Source organism: Aythya ferina, assembly GCF_964211825.1.
Source record: "Aythya ferina genome assembly, chromosome: 11".
NCBI lineage: Eukaryota > Metazoa > Chordata > Aves > Anseriformes > Anatidae > Aythya > Aythya ferina.
In genome coordinates this window covers 5,140,521-5,156,920 of record NC_140307.1, presented here as the reverse complement: position 1 = coordinate 5,156,920, position 16,400 = coordinate 5,140,521, and the positions used below count along the sequence as shown (strand labels likewise).

At 39.1% G+C, this 16,400-nt stretch overlaps 1 long non-coding RNA gene across 1 annotated transcript; it reads right to left on the bottom strand.

Moving 5' to 3' along the window:
• Positions 1 to 923: 923 nt before the first annotated feature.
• On the bottom strand, positions 924 to 15,757 carry LOC311442775. Its single transcript, XR_014696852.1, has 3 exons — positions 15,620 to 15,757; positions 14,726 to 14,851; positions 924 to 2,006 (listed from the first exon to the last, which is right to left on the bottom strand). It is a non-coding gene; the product is annotated as an uncharacterized lncRNA (long non-coding RNA).
• Between the last annotated feature and the right edge of the window lie 643 nt (positions 15,758 to 16,400).

Genomic DNA, 16,400 nt, shown 5'->3' with positions numbered 1-16,400 from the left:
AAGGGGCTTAATGGACCCACTAGGGAAAAAAACCTTGTGAAAAGAGGGAAGAGTGAGCAATTTTGTACCAACATGCATTTTCATGATTGTTTTGCAAGCCTGCTTTATGTGGCTACTTTCTGCCAATCCATCCTGTAGCAAGCAAAATCATATTGTCCTATCACAAGAGCACACTTGTTATTCAAAATAATTAGGACATGAGTCATCTTAGTATCATAGTTGGCATTAGTGATATATGGGGCTGATGACTGATGAGTCCAATGAACGTTTGACTTGTGTAGACTTAAAATATGCAGCTGAAAAGCTCAGTTAATTCAGAAGAGACACAGCATAGCAGCGATAGCATCTTGTAAAAGCACGATCCAAGACAAGTAGAAATGCAGTAACACTAGTGATGAAAACAGCTGAGTTCTTCAGATTTTGCAAAGCAGATGAAAAATGGAAAAACTTTTTCATTAAAAAATCAGAACTCAAGTGTTTTTCCCTTGGCAAGGTCCAAAATATAATAATTTGATTTTTTTTCTACTGCTTACATGATATTTTTTGCAAATGCTGGAATTGTTTTTGTTCCTTGCCCCCTTCCTCTCATCTTTCCTTTTTGTTACTGTAGTTGAATAAGTGAATGATATCCAAAATTTCAGTTTGGTTTGGAAAAGTTGTAACAGCAGAAAGAAAAATTAAACTAGCTCAACCACTTTAGAGAGTTTCAATTTTCCTTTGTTCCCTTCTGTAACTTCTCCACAGTTAAAGATCTGAAAGAGTTAGTCCAAAAACTAGTAAAAACAGCGAGAAGGATGGGACTGCAAAGGAGGGAAAAAGTACAATGATGGAAAAAATCCAAACCATTACTTATTATTTTGATAAGAAAAATCAGAATATAGGTATTTATTATTTATTTCAAACAAGATAGAAGTAGGAAAATCTGAAAAGAAGCTTTGTCTTTATTTTCTTCTCATGAGTATCAAACAGTTCCGTAATTAAAATTCCCAATATAGTTAACATGTGGCAACTATTTTCAACTCCATTTAGCCAAGTCTGATGCTGTGTTTCAGACATAAGGAAGGCTTCCAATGCCCAACAGCTGTCTGTTCTTTCCAGTTTTATTATGGTATCTAACAAAAAACATTGCACCTAATAAGCTTTGACTTAGATTAAAAAGTACTGATGTTTCAATCTAAATATGTTTTCAGACAACATCAAGGTATAAAACTGCATCTGATGCAATTCATTTTGAATGCCACTGTCTGTAAGCCCTTCCATTTAGTATCCTAGTCAAAAAGGTGCCCCAAAACCAACTGTCTTCAAAGCTGCTTCATATAGTGGTGAAACTAATAAGAGCTTGCCTTTCAGCAGCTGGACACCCTAAGGGCAAACAGAAAGTAATCAGAGCCAGAGACTCCACTTAGCATTTTCTTCCTCCGTAGGGTAACTTTGGGTGATGCAAGGGTGTTCCCCACCTCAGTATAGACCCAAATTTTGACTGTCAGTTGAATCAACAGGCTCTAAAGCAGTGGAGACCATTATAAGCTGTATACTAATGGTGACTAAAATTTGAAGGACCTCATTTCAGACATCTGACACCTCAGTTAGAAATCTAATTTGAAATGAGTCAAAAATAAATATTTTAAATTGGGAGACAAATACATGACTATTTCCCCAGAAATTTCATACACTGAATCATCTAATCAAAAGTTTAACATTAAAGGATTTGAAACCTCTGTTTTAGGTTTATAACCAAGCATGCAGTACTGTGCTCCCCTAGGAAAAGAAATCTGACTTCATAACTTCACTGCTTTTGCTCATTTTTAAAGAGCTGCTCTCCTTAGGTTTAGAAACGAATAGTGACACAATCACAGTCATGATAAGTATCTTCTCACACCAAGGTCTTCACTGATTCAAATGATATAATACATATATCCCATATAAAATGGTGTCTGTTAAGGCTCCATTAATGGACCGAGGCCATTCGATGCTATTCCAAGCTATCAAATAATTTTGTAGCTATCCTGGGGAAAAAAAAAAAAAAAAATATCAGAGGTGGGTACCAACTTACATGATTGTGAAGAACAGTACGTGAAAAATGTTGTGATCACCACAGATGAAAGAACTTTGAGATGAAATTGGTCTTTCACAGTAATATCAGTTCGCTTCATCAACAACAATGTATCTGGACAATGTGCCAGTGTCATTGACTTCCACCATTTTAAAGGCCTTTAATACTGATTACTGCACAGTGAACAAAAGCTTTTCTTGTGAGAAGTCTGAAAAGGTTGATTATATGTACATTACAGCTGAAAATGGATCAGACAAGTAGTAAGTTATGAAAGTATGAACACAAGAGAATAAAACCATTCACTGGGCTTGAATTACTTTAGTTTATCTTCTTAGGCTGAATTGTGGCTGTGGTTTTTTGCAACTCAAATAAAAAGCATAGATCAAGATGAGATAAAGATAACTGAGTATTGCCAGCATTAAGCAATAAAATCAGTAGCTGGAATGGAAGAAAACTTTGATACTGCACAGAAAAAAAAATTTAAAAGTTACAGTAATATAGGCAAAAGTCCTCTGCAGTTACAAGTCAAGAAAATTAGGCACTAAGACAATAACAAGATACAAGCATCTGTTCTTGCATTTCTTTATAAAGATGTTTGAAATTGAAATTTCTTTGGCTAGCTGAAGGGACTGTCTGGTGTTCCAGTTTAACATGGTTTCAAAGCTTCCAAGAGATGAGGGTGGGTAACAATTTTTATAGTAGGGCCCACACAGGAGAATAAAATTCATTCAAAATCCAAAGTTCTGCATTACACTGGGGAAAAAAAAAAAAAAAAAAAAAAAAAAACTCCCATAAAAATCAGTTTCTTTCTCAAAAGATTCTTCCCATGTGCTTTAGAAACATGTTTCCTTCCATATCTTACAAACAAAATTAAGGTTAAATTACTTTATGCTTGTTTTAGCATGAAAGAGCCAAGACAGCCATCACTGGAAGGATGTGAAGTCAGGATTCATGTTGCGAGCAAGAACACACACCTCAGTGGGAGCTCAGCATGGCCCACAAGTCTGAGGAGAGTTTGCAGACTGAGCAGACAGGAAAAAAAAGGAAGTCTTCAAAAACTCCATTTTTGCTTCTCAAAGACACAGTAAATAACATGGAAGCCTCAGAGTTATTCCTATGAAACCAAGCTTGTACTTTTTAGAACAAAATATCCTAAATTAAATTTTAGTCCCTACATTAAAGGGTCATTTCCAAAAGATGAAAGTACATTCTGTAGCAGGGTAAAAGGATAATAGAGAGCAAAAAAGAATTACAACACACACTAGTATTACTGAAAAAAAGAGCATGAGTTTTGATATCCATGAAATGTTAAATTTTCCGCTATTCACAAGGCTCTGCATTCTTAATATCTGTAAAGAATGGTCATCTCAGTTGCTAAAATATAACCCAAATGCTCAAGCCAAGGGGCAAAAATACTCCAAAGTAGCCTCTACATCCAGCATATTCTGCCATTTAGTGCTTCTCCTGTAACATCAGTGGTGTAACCTTAGTCCCCAGAAATCAGAGGGCGTGTTATGTCACCAACCTCAGCCTGATCTGGCTCTCAGACAAGAGATGATGCAGTCCCTTAGGGTTACGAGCCACAGGGATGTGCTGGGGATGGTGGAAACAGCTCCAGGTTACTCAGCCAGAGAGGAAAGTGGTCAGAGCCAAGTCATAACCTCTCCCTGGGGCTGCCAGCAGCCTGCAGCTGATTCTCACCCAGTTTGCTTCAGCTCAGGCACACAAAAATGGAGAAACACCAACTCAGTGCTCAACTGATGAGCCACTGGAAGGTGCTAAATGCAGCCTCATCTATAAGCACCACCAAGACTCCCAAAAGGGCTTCCAGAGCCCACCTTTCTTGAGCAGTTTGCCACAGCCTCCTAGGAGGAGCAGCATGGTTATGCATTTTATAGATGCATGGCTACAGACACAGAAGAAATAAGGTATCACCACACTAATCTTTGTGCTTCATTTACTGTACGAATAGCTCACATTAGCCACTGGCTTCCTAGTGTTTATGTATGCTAAGTGCACCCTATCGTACCAAGAAATTCATGCGTGCATGTGTTTAGACACATTGCTTAGACACTAGACAACCTTGTATTAAATGTTACCGGATATGTGAAAACCCCTGTGCTTTTTCCCATGATGTCACATGCACACCCCTACATGCACATATACACAGACACATGCGCATAGGCGCACAACTGCCTTCCCTGCTACACACAAAAATTTGCTAATTGATGTTAGTTAAAATCAGTATTTTTGCCAGTCAGAATTAGTCACACATGAAGCATCATGAGCTTCAAGTAGGCTGTCTTAATTAAAGTTTTATCTGTCACTTAATGGAAGAATTATTATCAATTTTGATCACTGGTTTTCATTCAGATAACAGTAGTGCTGTACCAGCCTTTGTATTCCTGTATGTATAATCCAAATTTCTTTCTGATACCAGAGGCAGGCTGATTTATTTTACAGTGTATTTGCTGCTTTCTAGGCCATCCCAGATACGTACTCTCACCCCACACAGCACAGAGGCTGCACAAGCAGGTGAAGCCACAAAAGGAAAGGAAATCTGTACAGCCAGCTATTTTCATGAAATGCAATACCAGTTGCATGGCTTTGCTTTCACCTGCTTCAGGCATTCTCTGCTGCAAAATGCATAACAATGCTACTTCTGGGGACAACATTTTTTTGTTTGTTTGTTTTTTGCTTGTTTTTTTTTTTTATTTAAACCGATAAATGGTTTAGTAATGCCAGTTTCTCTTAGGTATGGTCTATTGCCTGTATGCCAATACAGAAAAACAGCACTGAGATGAGTGGAATGAAATCTGGAGTCGTTCAGGAGTAGCTGAGAACCGAATCTCCCCAATCAGTAACATTTTGTTCCAGATTGCAAAACTTCTTGTTAGAGCACAAACGTTCTTTTTATTAGAAGTGCTTAAATGAGTTGTTAGTGACGTCTTCACAGAGAGAGCTGAAGAATTTATTTGTACTTTACAAAGAACCTCTTCCTCTATTTAAAGCCACCAGTTGTTTTAATTTAAACTAATATTAAAAGCTTCTTGCCCTGAGTCTGGTGCTGGCTATACCACTATACAGCATCTCTTTATCAAGGCTGGAGCTCAACGGCATAAAGACCACACACTCAAGTGAGATGTATCCTCGTGTTGCTTCCCTCAGCTTGCTAGAACTAATCCAGATTTACACATCACTCATCTCTAAGGGACAGTTTGTGCCCAATTTTCTCCTCAGAGCTGTGGAGTTGACCCAAATTGCAAGGAAGACAAGCAGCTCTGTGTATGTTATTATAAAAGAATGGACTAGTAAATCAAAAACTCCCTTTGTCTGAACCGTCACAGATTCAGGGAGCTGAATCAAGTGACAATATGTCCCAGAAGTTGCATCGTCATCAATACAGCGGCATAAATCAGGAATGCTTTGGTGGCTTTTCTAGGCAGTTCTTTTTCGATTAAAAACACAGAGCAGCCAATCTTCCTCCTGTGCCACGCTGACGTCAGTAAACAGAAATCTATAGAGTTCTCTTTAAAGTATTTAAAGAGATATATGCTACATGCAGTGGTGCTTTAATAGGATCAGCCCTTTCTAACAGGTCACAGTATGCTTGCTAAGTTTGGCTACACATTATGATTTCAAAGGCTTCTCCCCCCAGTTTCAAAAAGATGCCTCCCTCCTCTTCATTTTTTTTTAAAGACAGCAATGATCAAAGTGCTTTTAAAACATGCTATTCATGACAACTTTGAGTTTAAAAAAAGAAAGAAAGAAAGAAAGAAAGAAAGAAAGAAAGAAAGAAAGAAAGAAAGAAAGAAAGAAAGAAAGAAAGAGCGATTTCAAGCAGCATTTCGTTTCAGTTTAAGGGAGGTATAAATTTTGCACTTCAACTTCCACCGTTCAACCACTAGAGGTAAAGAACAGTTTGTTAAAATATTTACCGATACCCATCAAACTGAGGTTTACTAATGTGAATAGATCAACCCACGTGAAGTGATACCACGTGTGTGCTGACAACTGAAGAGGTGCTCAAGAACTTTAGGCCAGCACAAGGGTGCTGGGAGCCACACAGGATTAAGCCAACATAATATAAGTACCAGAAATTATTCATCTTTTGTCTGTAATCATTTTATTCAAGCTTTGGAATAGACGTTAAAAAAAAAAAAAAAAAAATGCAATTAAACTGGCCAGTTTAATCATTGCAAAAGAGATGGAGCACAAAGCATAAGTCTGCCACAAAATATCTCAAGTATGTGACACTAAAGGCAGCCATGTGCAAGGACTTCAGCACAGATGACAAGCACTTTAGTGTCCATACTAAGTTCACATTTTATGGTATTATCTAACATACCCACTCAATGCAAACTGCGTGTTTACCTTGGAAGGGAAAGCCAAGCTGTTTCTGCCAGGATTTAAGCATACTGTTCCTGGGGAGTGTATGTTTTCCATGCTTCATGCTCAGAATACCAAACTTCCTGCACCAGCGATCATTACGTGGTCCAGTTCCCCCTCTCCAAAAAAATAGATTTTTGTTCATTTCACCACTTTTTCTGAAATATAGGGCTCCTCTAAGGGACCAAGTCCAATTTTTAAGTAGGCAGTATATAACAACATAATATTCTGGGCACAGTGACTGTAAAGCTACACTCATCACATATGAAAGATTGTTACCAGAAAGCATTACCATTCCTTTGCTATCCTTGGAAAAAGGAGAGGAAAAACCACATTAACTCTTATGGCAGAGAGGAAAGGGATGCTCCAGTTTGTGCCATTGATTCTCTCCAGTGCAGAGGCTGAGAAGTTAATATATTCAGCTCCTCTTTAATGCCAGCTTTCCCTCGCGTTATTCATACAACTTAACTTCAGCTGCCTCTTCCTCATCCCTCCTGCTTTGCCTCATGCCTCTCAAAAGGCATTTCTCTGCACGGCACATCAGAAACTAAAAATCTAAGTTGCTATCTTACTTCCAAACCGAGCTGTTGTCAGCACTAAACCTACACAATACATTACAATATAATCCATTTACAGGGTGTCTTATCATGCAAATAACCCAAGGTGACTCACAATAAAATAAAAAAGACGAAAGGAATCAAACTCGGCCATTGGAACACACAAAAAGGAAACCTTGAAATTTACTTTTAAACACACTAATGGCTCTTTTCTCCCAGTGAGGCATGAAGAGGGACAGGGGAGAGGATTTGACCAAGGAATTCCTATTAGCATTTGATGGGAGTTAAATGTGCAAATCCAGCCCAAGATCACTGGGAGACTAGGCTCCTCAAAAGGAGAGGCTTCCCTGAGATCTTGAGGAGATTCGTAAAGGCACGAGGGTCAGCGAAAAGCCTGGCCACCAGAACATCATCTTGTTGGCTTAGATCTAAAAGAAGTGCAAGGCCTTAATGATTTGGCTTAGGGGCAGGGGCTGTAAAAGCTCCCTGCAACACAGAAGCAGAAATACTGTTTAAAAGTATCTGGCCAGGGCTTACTTCTGACTCATTTCCAAAAAGGGTCCTGGTTTAAATTAGCATTCCATTATCAGCATAGAAATAGCAAATAAAAGGCACTTTTCCCCTTCCTATTTCGTTTGTTTTCATTTTCCAAGGTTCTTCCTTCATCTGTTGTAAACTGCCCTTTGGGAGAGATGGATCAGTAGTACCTTCCCCATCCTAGACCAGGGCATGAATCGAAGGCACTTAATGCAGCGGCTGCCCCAGGGGTACAGGACGAATGGGGACCAAACCACATTTCGAACCCCAACTCTCCCACACTCCCTGGAGGGAGCAGAGGCAGGACCAGCTCATGCCATGGCCCGTTATTTCCCTGGTCACACCAAATGAGCATTACCAATAACAGACAGTGTACAAGGCAGAGCAACCCCATCTATTTCCCACTTACACCAGTGCTAGCAGATACCTCGCACCTTGTGTGGTGCCTAGAAATAAAACACCTGTAGGAGAGGCGACAATTTGAGTCACTCTGCTAGAGGCTCAGCACTGCTGTGCTTTGATCCAAACAGCCACAGCCAAGGTGTTTCCTTGACATTCTCTTTAGTGCTGACCAGATCTACACAAAGCTTCAAATTTAAAATATCAAGTGAGCGTACAACTATGGGACAGCTAAAGAGGACTGGGAGCACCTCCAAGCTTGGTGGATACCTACCACCACAGATTGGAAAGCCTGTGGATATCCTGGCAGAGTCAAACATTCCTTCCTGCTCCCCAAAAAAACATTTCCAGGATCCAAAATTTGCTGCATTTTTTCATTAATGGCATTAACACGTCATCAGCACAACCAGCAGCCATCCACCACATTCAGATCTGACTGAAGAACGCATAACCTATTTCCAAATCTATCCCAGCTGTCCTTATGGAAGATAATTATGTACCAACACTTCCTCTACTTCCAGAGCTCCCTGCAGCCAGCCTGGCCTACAAGCTGGGTTAAGTCTACAGTCATATAAGCAGAAAGCTGAATTGCAATTTTCCATTCTTAAGGCATTTTCCTTTATTTCTCAGCCACAATAGCCATGGCTTCTATGTTACTCTGCACATCAGCTCTCCTCGGATTTGATTGATCTTTCTTCAGGATGCCCACTTCTACATTTATTCCCACTGATTTAAATCCAGAGTAATACTTCAACTGTGAATAATATTCCACATTTCTAAATGCTATCAGATTGTTGCCTGTGGCCCAGGCTAAGAAGTAATGAACTCCTAAAGTTACTTTAAGAAATAAAAGACTGAAGTAAAAACGCAATTTAAATTGGAAAGCACTGTGTTGTTTGACTCCTCTTGCTTCAAAGTAAGAAGGCCAATTTATTTGCCATTTGAAGAGGATGAAAGCCTTTCTAAGACACTATTCCTCCTTCATCTATCATATACTGCTGGACATGTATGGCACCCATGGCCTGCCAGAGCCCTTCCTTGGGGACCATAGCTAATTTTAGAAGAGACAGAGGGATATGTATCATCTGCCTTTCCAAGAGCCAAATCAGGTCTGCCTTGGTAAGCTAAGCTTTAGCTTGGAGAGAGTTTTTATGGCTGAGTTATAAAAACCCTGGAAACAGGGGAGTTTATGATAGAACCACTGACAGACCCTTAACTATAGCAGTATTCATGGTTACCACTACAAGACAGGCATTATGTTGGAGGGCAGTAAAGTTAAACCTGCCCATAGGGCATCCTGAAATGTTAACTGCCAGTGCATATAGTAAGATTTTTAGCACAGGTGTACTCTCCAAATAAACTTAGCTTCCAGAAGCCTCCTCCTTTTCAAAAAGAAGAAAAAAAAAAGGGGGGGGGGGGGAAAGGTTTTCATCTATGACACTGGAAACATTTCTATAGTTGTGAACAACTACATTTGATTAAAATCTGTCAGATTTATCTTCTTAGCAGGAGGGAAGAAATATGTGTTTTCCTCCGAAAGGAAATCAATGTGTCTTTATGATAGATGCAGAGTGAAGACAGGGATGGTGTCACTTTAAGTGGTGAAGGAGGAAGGACGGGCACGCCACTGGATATTACCATTAGCTGCTGGCATAATTGTTGCAAGGCAATGCCCCAGCTCAGATCTTATATTCTGCATTTATAGGGCTGTTTTATGGTCGCTGACCCAACAGCTATTACTCAGACTCCTATGGCACAACATCTTCAGTGCAGAAGCATTGGGATTTTTTTTTCTTCTCTTCACATTTCTTAATTACCACACCTTAGTGAAATCTCAAGAAAAAAAAAAAAAAAAAAAAAAAAAAAAAAAAAAACTCTTTGGCTCTTTTGCTGGCAACATTAGTGCCAGAGCCCAACTAGCTTCTTTAAAACAGCAGGATAACAGCAAAATTATTTTGCTTGAAATAACACAGAATTTGAAAACTGCTTACAGCATGCTGGTTGATTTTGTGGCCAAAACAAACATTCCCATTGAGATAACGTATCACCAAAACCAGAAAAAATATATATTAATTTAAAGAGTGAAACAGAGCCTGATTAAAATCAGTAACATAGCGCCTTTATCAAACTATTTGACCTTAACAAATGCATTATCAACTTGGATTATGACATTACCCAGAGTTACAAAAAATGGTTTAAAGAGCCATGCATATAAATACTTCGCCCCTGTACTTGAAGGTTTAGAAGCTAAATAGAGAAAAGGGAAAAAATAAGCAATGATTGCACCCCTGAGCAACTAAGCCACGGAAAGATGAAACACGCTCAATAAAACAGATTTTTGACATATGAGTATATAACTTGCATATCCTCTATGCCAGACCATGGTCCTAAGAAGAAAGCCATGCTCCTCTTTTAAATAGATCCTATATTCAACTACGTAAAACAAAAACACCACAGTTTTTAATGCCAAATGATATTCAGCACCATTCCTGGGCACCCACAAACCCCTTTTATCATCTGAGTTCCCTGAAGGAACCACCAAATGCCCTTGCATCTGCACTGCAGAGGGTACACAGATTTTCAGAAAGATTTTGAGAAGGTTTCACAGCAAAAGCCATTAAACTGATCTATTATAGGATGAGGTGGTTAAAAGAATAAACACCCAGTTTTAATACTTGAAAGGGGTTTTGAGCAGTGCTCTCCCAGGAGCCTATGTTACTAGCTATTCTGATCATGTGTGTGCAAATGACAGAGAATTATCCAGGACTGTCCAAGCTAAAAGATCTCACTGAGTACCAGGGTATTATAACAAAATAATTTGAAGAAATTCAGTGTCACTGAGGGGAGAGCAATGCACATACAAGAGACACACACAGGCTCTAGACATTTATGCCAGAAAGATCTCAGTGATTGTGAATAATTTGCCATAAAGCATCAATTCAATGCTCCACAAAAGGGAAAATAGGATACGAGAATATGAGTAGAGAATGAAAACCCAGCAAATATCTTTGTGCCACATATAAATCCATAGTAGCTCTGGTCATTCTAATTCAAAATAGATACAGAAGATTATAACACTTTGCCTTTTTTTTTTTTTTAAGTAAAGAATAACTGATAAAAAAGAAAGAGGGGACATGGTATCTAGCCCACAAAATCCATAATAAAGTAGAGAAGGTAAGTAGAGAATGATTATTCTCTATTTTTCATAATACAATATGTGGCACCTATTAGAAGAAAGTATTTTTCTCCTCAGAACAAAATAAATGATGGAACTCGTTTTCACAGATGTTGCAAGAACTAAAGTATATACGGGTTTAAAAAAAAAAAAAAAAAAAAAAAAAAAAACTTGAAAATTCACTGCGCACTACTAAACATCAGCTTTGAATATCTTAACTGTGGAAACCAAAAGGGTACAGAGTCCCACCGCTCAGCCTCTCACTAAGCACCTGTCACAGACTATGTCTGCCCCGGGAGTTGCTTTGGTTTGACTTGACTTGCCATTTACAACACAATGAACTTCATTATGAAATTTTCAAATACGACATAAAATTGTGCTAATAAAATCTGTAGATTATGTGAAGAATCATTACAGTAGCAAATGATGGGAGAGGAAAAGGTTATGACTCAAAGCAGCCTGTTATTCTCCTTTTACTGTAATGTAGCTAAACACAGCAAAAGTCTGGGAACAAGGCTACTTTTATAGAATGGAAAACTGTCTCAAAACAGTTGAGCCTGAAGGATTTGGAGTTTAATCTCCTCCTACTTCGTATACTACAGCATAAAGAAGCCAAAGCCTTCAGAGTCCAGAGCTAGAACAAAAAAGACCTGAGTAGAAACAAGGAAATGATCTTGTTTATGAAAAAAGCATTGGTAAGAACTCAGTAGACAACTGGGTCCAACTCTACTTTCAAAATGGAGACAGCACCATAGCAGATAAAAAATAAACTATGTACTAGAAACAAGTCGTATTGCGTCACATATCAACAACTTCTGCAGTTTGACAAAAAGGAGGAACACAGATTTGGTTTCTGAGCAGTGGTACTTCTATGGGGTATTTGACTTTTCTGCCAACATGACCAGCTGAAGATACAGAAGTTAGACAAACTCAGCTTTGAAGTACGATGCAGCTTCCCAGTACTAAAAGCTGCTACACTTTGAGACCAGCGGGCTTGAAGTGTTTAAGGCAGAATTTCCTCTCTAAGTAAAAGTTCTGTTCTAGCTCTTAGGAGAAATTCTTCAGTCTGGAGACACAATGGTACAGCTGAAGATACACATAGGTATTTATCTACTTTAATTGAGACAATGTAGAATTTCTCTTCATGGTCTCACTTGGAACACCTAGCAATTTATACATAAATATTTGAGAGGATGTGGGGAAAGAAGAGGGATGCTTATCCAAACATCTGAATTGCGTTGCCAGTGTCAGAATACATAGACAAAAGCCTTCATCCTACTACTACTTCCTGCATTTCGGGCCTCATTGTCTTTCATTTTCCTGATTTTCCAACACTAGGAAATGTTGGCTTCCAAGTCATGAATATGACAGATACTTGCAATTTCAAGAATAATTCTCACAACTTTGTGATATAATTCAGTCTTGCTTTATTCCAGTATTTCTTCTCCTGAGCTATACAAATGATTTTGTAACGCTAAGGTTAAGGTTCTGAAAAGGTGGTCAGAACTGTCAGGGAAATGGGGGAAATCTCACAGGTGGTAGCTGAGGTCTGTTTTCTCATGTTCAGATCACACTAATCACCAGACTCAGATCTGAGCAGGAAATTAACCCCAAATCAGATTATAAGGGACAGTGAAGCAATTCTTACAGCATGGCATTACCTGGACACATTTCAGCTAGTTTCCCCAAACACTGATGGTACCTTGCTATGACCTGTTCTCTGCCTCCACTTAAATATTTGGGTGACAAGGAAAGGCAGAGCAGGGGGAAAAATTGCACAGAGTTTAAAATAGGTTGCAATCTCTGGGTTTATCATAGGTAATTTGTAGTATTTAATAGCTCTGATATACAGGAGGTCACATGAAATCATTTAGAAGTCCTGTCTGGATTCAATTTCTAAGAATTTATTAATCTCTGCCTGGCACAGGAGAGATAATGGCATTTCCTTCGGTAGAGCCTCAGCCAGTGCCAAAAGCAGGAGTCCGACTGTCATCAAATCAGCCAGTGAAAACAAGAGGGGTATTTGGTTGTTTATTTATTGAGTCATTCCAGCTTGATATTGGCTTTATGCCAATGCATATAAGTTCAGAGATAAAGAGTTATTCCTAACGATAGCAGGACAATCCATTTCTCCCCATTACGGCACAGAAGCCTAATGCTAAATTAAATCTGATCCCAGATATGCCGGTAACCTGAACCTCGACTTTCACAAGGGAGAAAAGATTTGAGACAAGTTGGGACACATCCAGAGAAGGGTCATAAAGGTGCAACGAGCCAGATCCCTGCATAAAAGTTTTGCTGCCTTTCAACAGGCCAGTGCAGATTTGAACTTGGAAAGGTCCAAAGGAAACTATTTAAACCCACGTCCCAGAATGCAGAGTGAGCTAGTGGAATTGCTTGGGAGTCTGGAGTGGCATTTTTATAGAGCAAACAATATAAAGTAAATAAGGGAGAATGACAACCCTCTGTGCACTCTAAAAGAAAACTAAAAGTCCCACCAGTGTGCTCTGCTTCTCAAAGAACACAGGAGCCAAATGCAAGCATGTTAAAAGGCTGTAGCCTGGAAGAACTGTTTTTTCCCCCTTCTTTAAAACAATGAAATGGTTCAACAACCTTCTGAGAAGGTGAAAAATCTTGCTTGTCTACATTTGCAAGAGCAGCCTGAATTACCTGCCTTTCCCTTTAAGCATTTTCAGATACAAATCAAACACAGATGGCCCATTATGTTTATGACCTCACTGTCAATTGCTCTAGATAGTGCATGCATTAATTGTTGAAATATTTTCATAGTATACAACTTTTTAGTGTTCACATTGTCACAGATAATTTCAACTTTCTGATTAGAAGGAGGTATAAACAGCGTTATTTATGAAAATTAAACTCTTGAATACTGTAAAAGCCACAAATATATTTGGACTTTTTTATAATGCCTAAAAAAAAAGAAAAAGCCAACAACAACAACAAAAATCCTGGCCTCAGTCCTGAAAGTCAACATTATGTTAACATTCCCTGCGATACATAAACGATGCCAAAACCTATTACAATTGCAGTAAATTTTGATTACCGGAGTTGTTTGTTATTTATGTCTAGAAGATAAAGATAATATTGGGAATAGCCCTCTTCTTTTCTGTATATAAATTACATCCATAAAATTATGTGATTTTTAAACAGCCCACCACACACACACACACCACCCCCCCAAAAAAAAAAAAGAAAAAGAAAAAAAACTTGACTGAGGTTTTCAAATTGTTGTGTCTATCCTGGCTCAAGAAAACAACCACTGCAGAGTGAGCAGGCAGTGCCATTTCTTTAATTTTAGTTTAGTTTCATTGGTAAAAATCCAACAACTCTAGACCAAGCCCAAAATAAAACGTCCACAGAATAGCAAACAGCTCCTAGGAGCAGCACAGGAACCATTTTAAGAATAGGATTATCAAAAACACAAGTTTCCCCAGAAACATCCCATTGACAGCGTTAAGGCATTCTCCCAGCAACAAGATTTAAGTTTTCACACTCATGAGCAAAGAGGAATAAACACAAACCTCCACTTCCTTGGGGATACAAAGGATAAAAGGAGGGAAATTGCCTTTCTGCTAGCTAAGTTTTAGGGAGTACCTTGAGAGCATTAGTCAACAGCAGACCCCCTGACATCAAATTGGGATGTCCCATGTGTGAATGGCCACCAGCCCCAAGCACGAGCTCCGTACTGCCTGCTTATCACTGGATCCAAATGCCGTATTCCTGAAAAAAAATATTTAATTTTGAGTTCCTGCAGTATTTTTCTCCTCCCAACAGCTTAGATTCATATTGCAACAAACTTTTCCAGGTAGGATCTGTCTTCCTCCATTAGGAAAGAAACAAAGATGTTCTTATTCCACCTGCTATTTTAAAAAACAACACATCACCTGGTGATTAAGATTGCAAGAAGTATCTCTCTGGCCAGGAAAAAAAAAAATGCAGCTTCTTTTACTTATAGTTTTTATTGCCTTAACCTATCTGCAAGACAAAACTAGAAAGGGAACCCCAAATTTATGGGTTGAAGAATTAAACGAGTTAATCTTTCCTAGAATATTCCAGATGAGCAAACAGAGAACACGCCTTTCCAATATTACTATTTTCAGAAAACCCTTCCAATAAGTGGATACCATCCAAAGCAGCAAAGGTAGAAATGAGGGGGGGAAGGAAGAGAAAGAAACATCTCATGGAAGCAGCCCAGGGGAGAAATAAGTTCAGGACTAGCACATTTACACCTTTCTTGATTTATTTAAGGCACAAGAATAGTGTAATATGACCTGTTTGCTTCACTAACAAGCTTTTATATTTGCGGCAGATCAAGTCCAGACCCACTTCCAGTGGCACAGGCACCTCCCAGCCCCACAGAGGCTAGGCACACGGTCCTGAGGCCTCTCTAGTTTCCCAAAAGTAGGAGGTAAAGGGGCATCTAAAGAAAATATATATATATATATATATTTTTTTTAGCCAAATTTTGTAATGAAGCAGTGGAGTTACCTAAAATAGCTCCACTTCACAAAAAACACCCAGGACTTATTTTGTAGAACAAGCAAGGTTTTGCTTTTTATAAATCCCAGGTTTGCATTCCCTTGCCCTCACAAGGAACCACACCAAACAGGAGTTCAGGTTCCCCCACAAAATTCTCCCCAGCCCCTCATATTACTCTTCTGAAAGGATCAGCATCTGCTACAGGTGCTCTAGTGGTCAAAATAACTGAAAAAGAGAAACAGATGACAAATAAAAACCTACATTTTCTAAGATACACTTTCCCTCTCAAAATGGAGAGCTCTACCTCCTCCAAGCTCCCAGCAGTCTTCTGTGCCCATCTCCACCACAGGCCCCAGCTGGCAATAAACTTGGTGGGCCTGGGCTCAATTATTTCAGTGTATCTTCTTCTTTGGGGGGACCCTGCATGCTGCTGGAGTGAAGTTGGAAAGGAAAGGGGAGGTTTTACTTGGGCAGAAACTGCTCTGAACCTGAAGGAAGGGATAAGGCCACTCTCTTCCTCTGCTTCTCCACAAAACTGCTCTCAGTCCATCCTTCCCGTTTGTTCCAAAGTTACTAATGCTAGGCTTTGTGAGGTCTAAGAAACAGAAGTAGAGAGATGAGGCTTCTTAATTTTTCCCCCTGCAGAGGTTTGCTTAGTTCTGCAGATTGAAAAGTTAAAGCTACTACTTCTGAGTGCTTTAAAGGGCTAGCTAGTGCTTTATATGGCTAAATCCACTCTGCCTGGACTAGGAAGAGATAAGAAATACTAACTTCTCATTTGTTCTTTTTT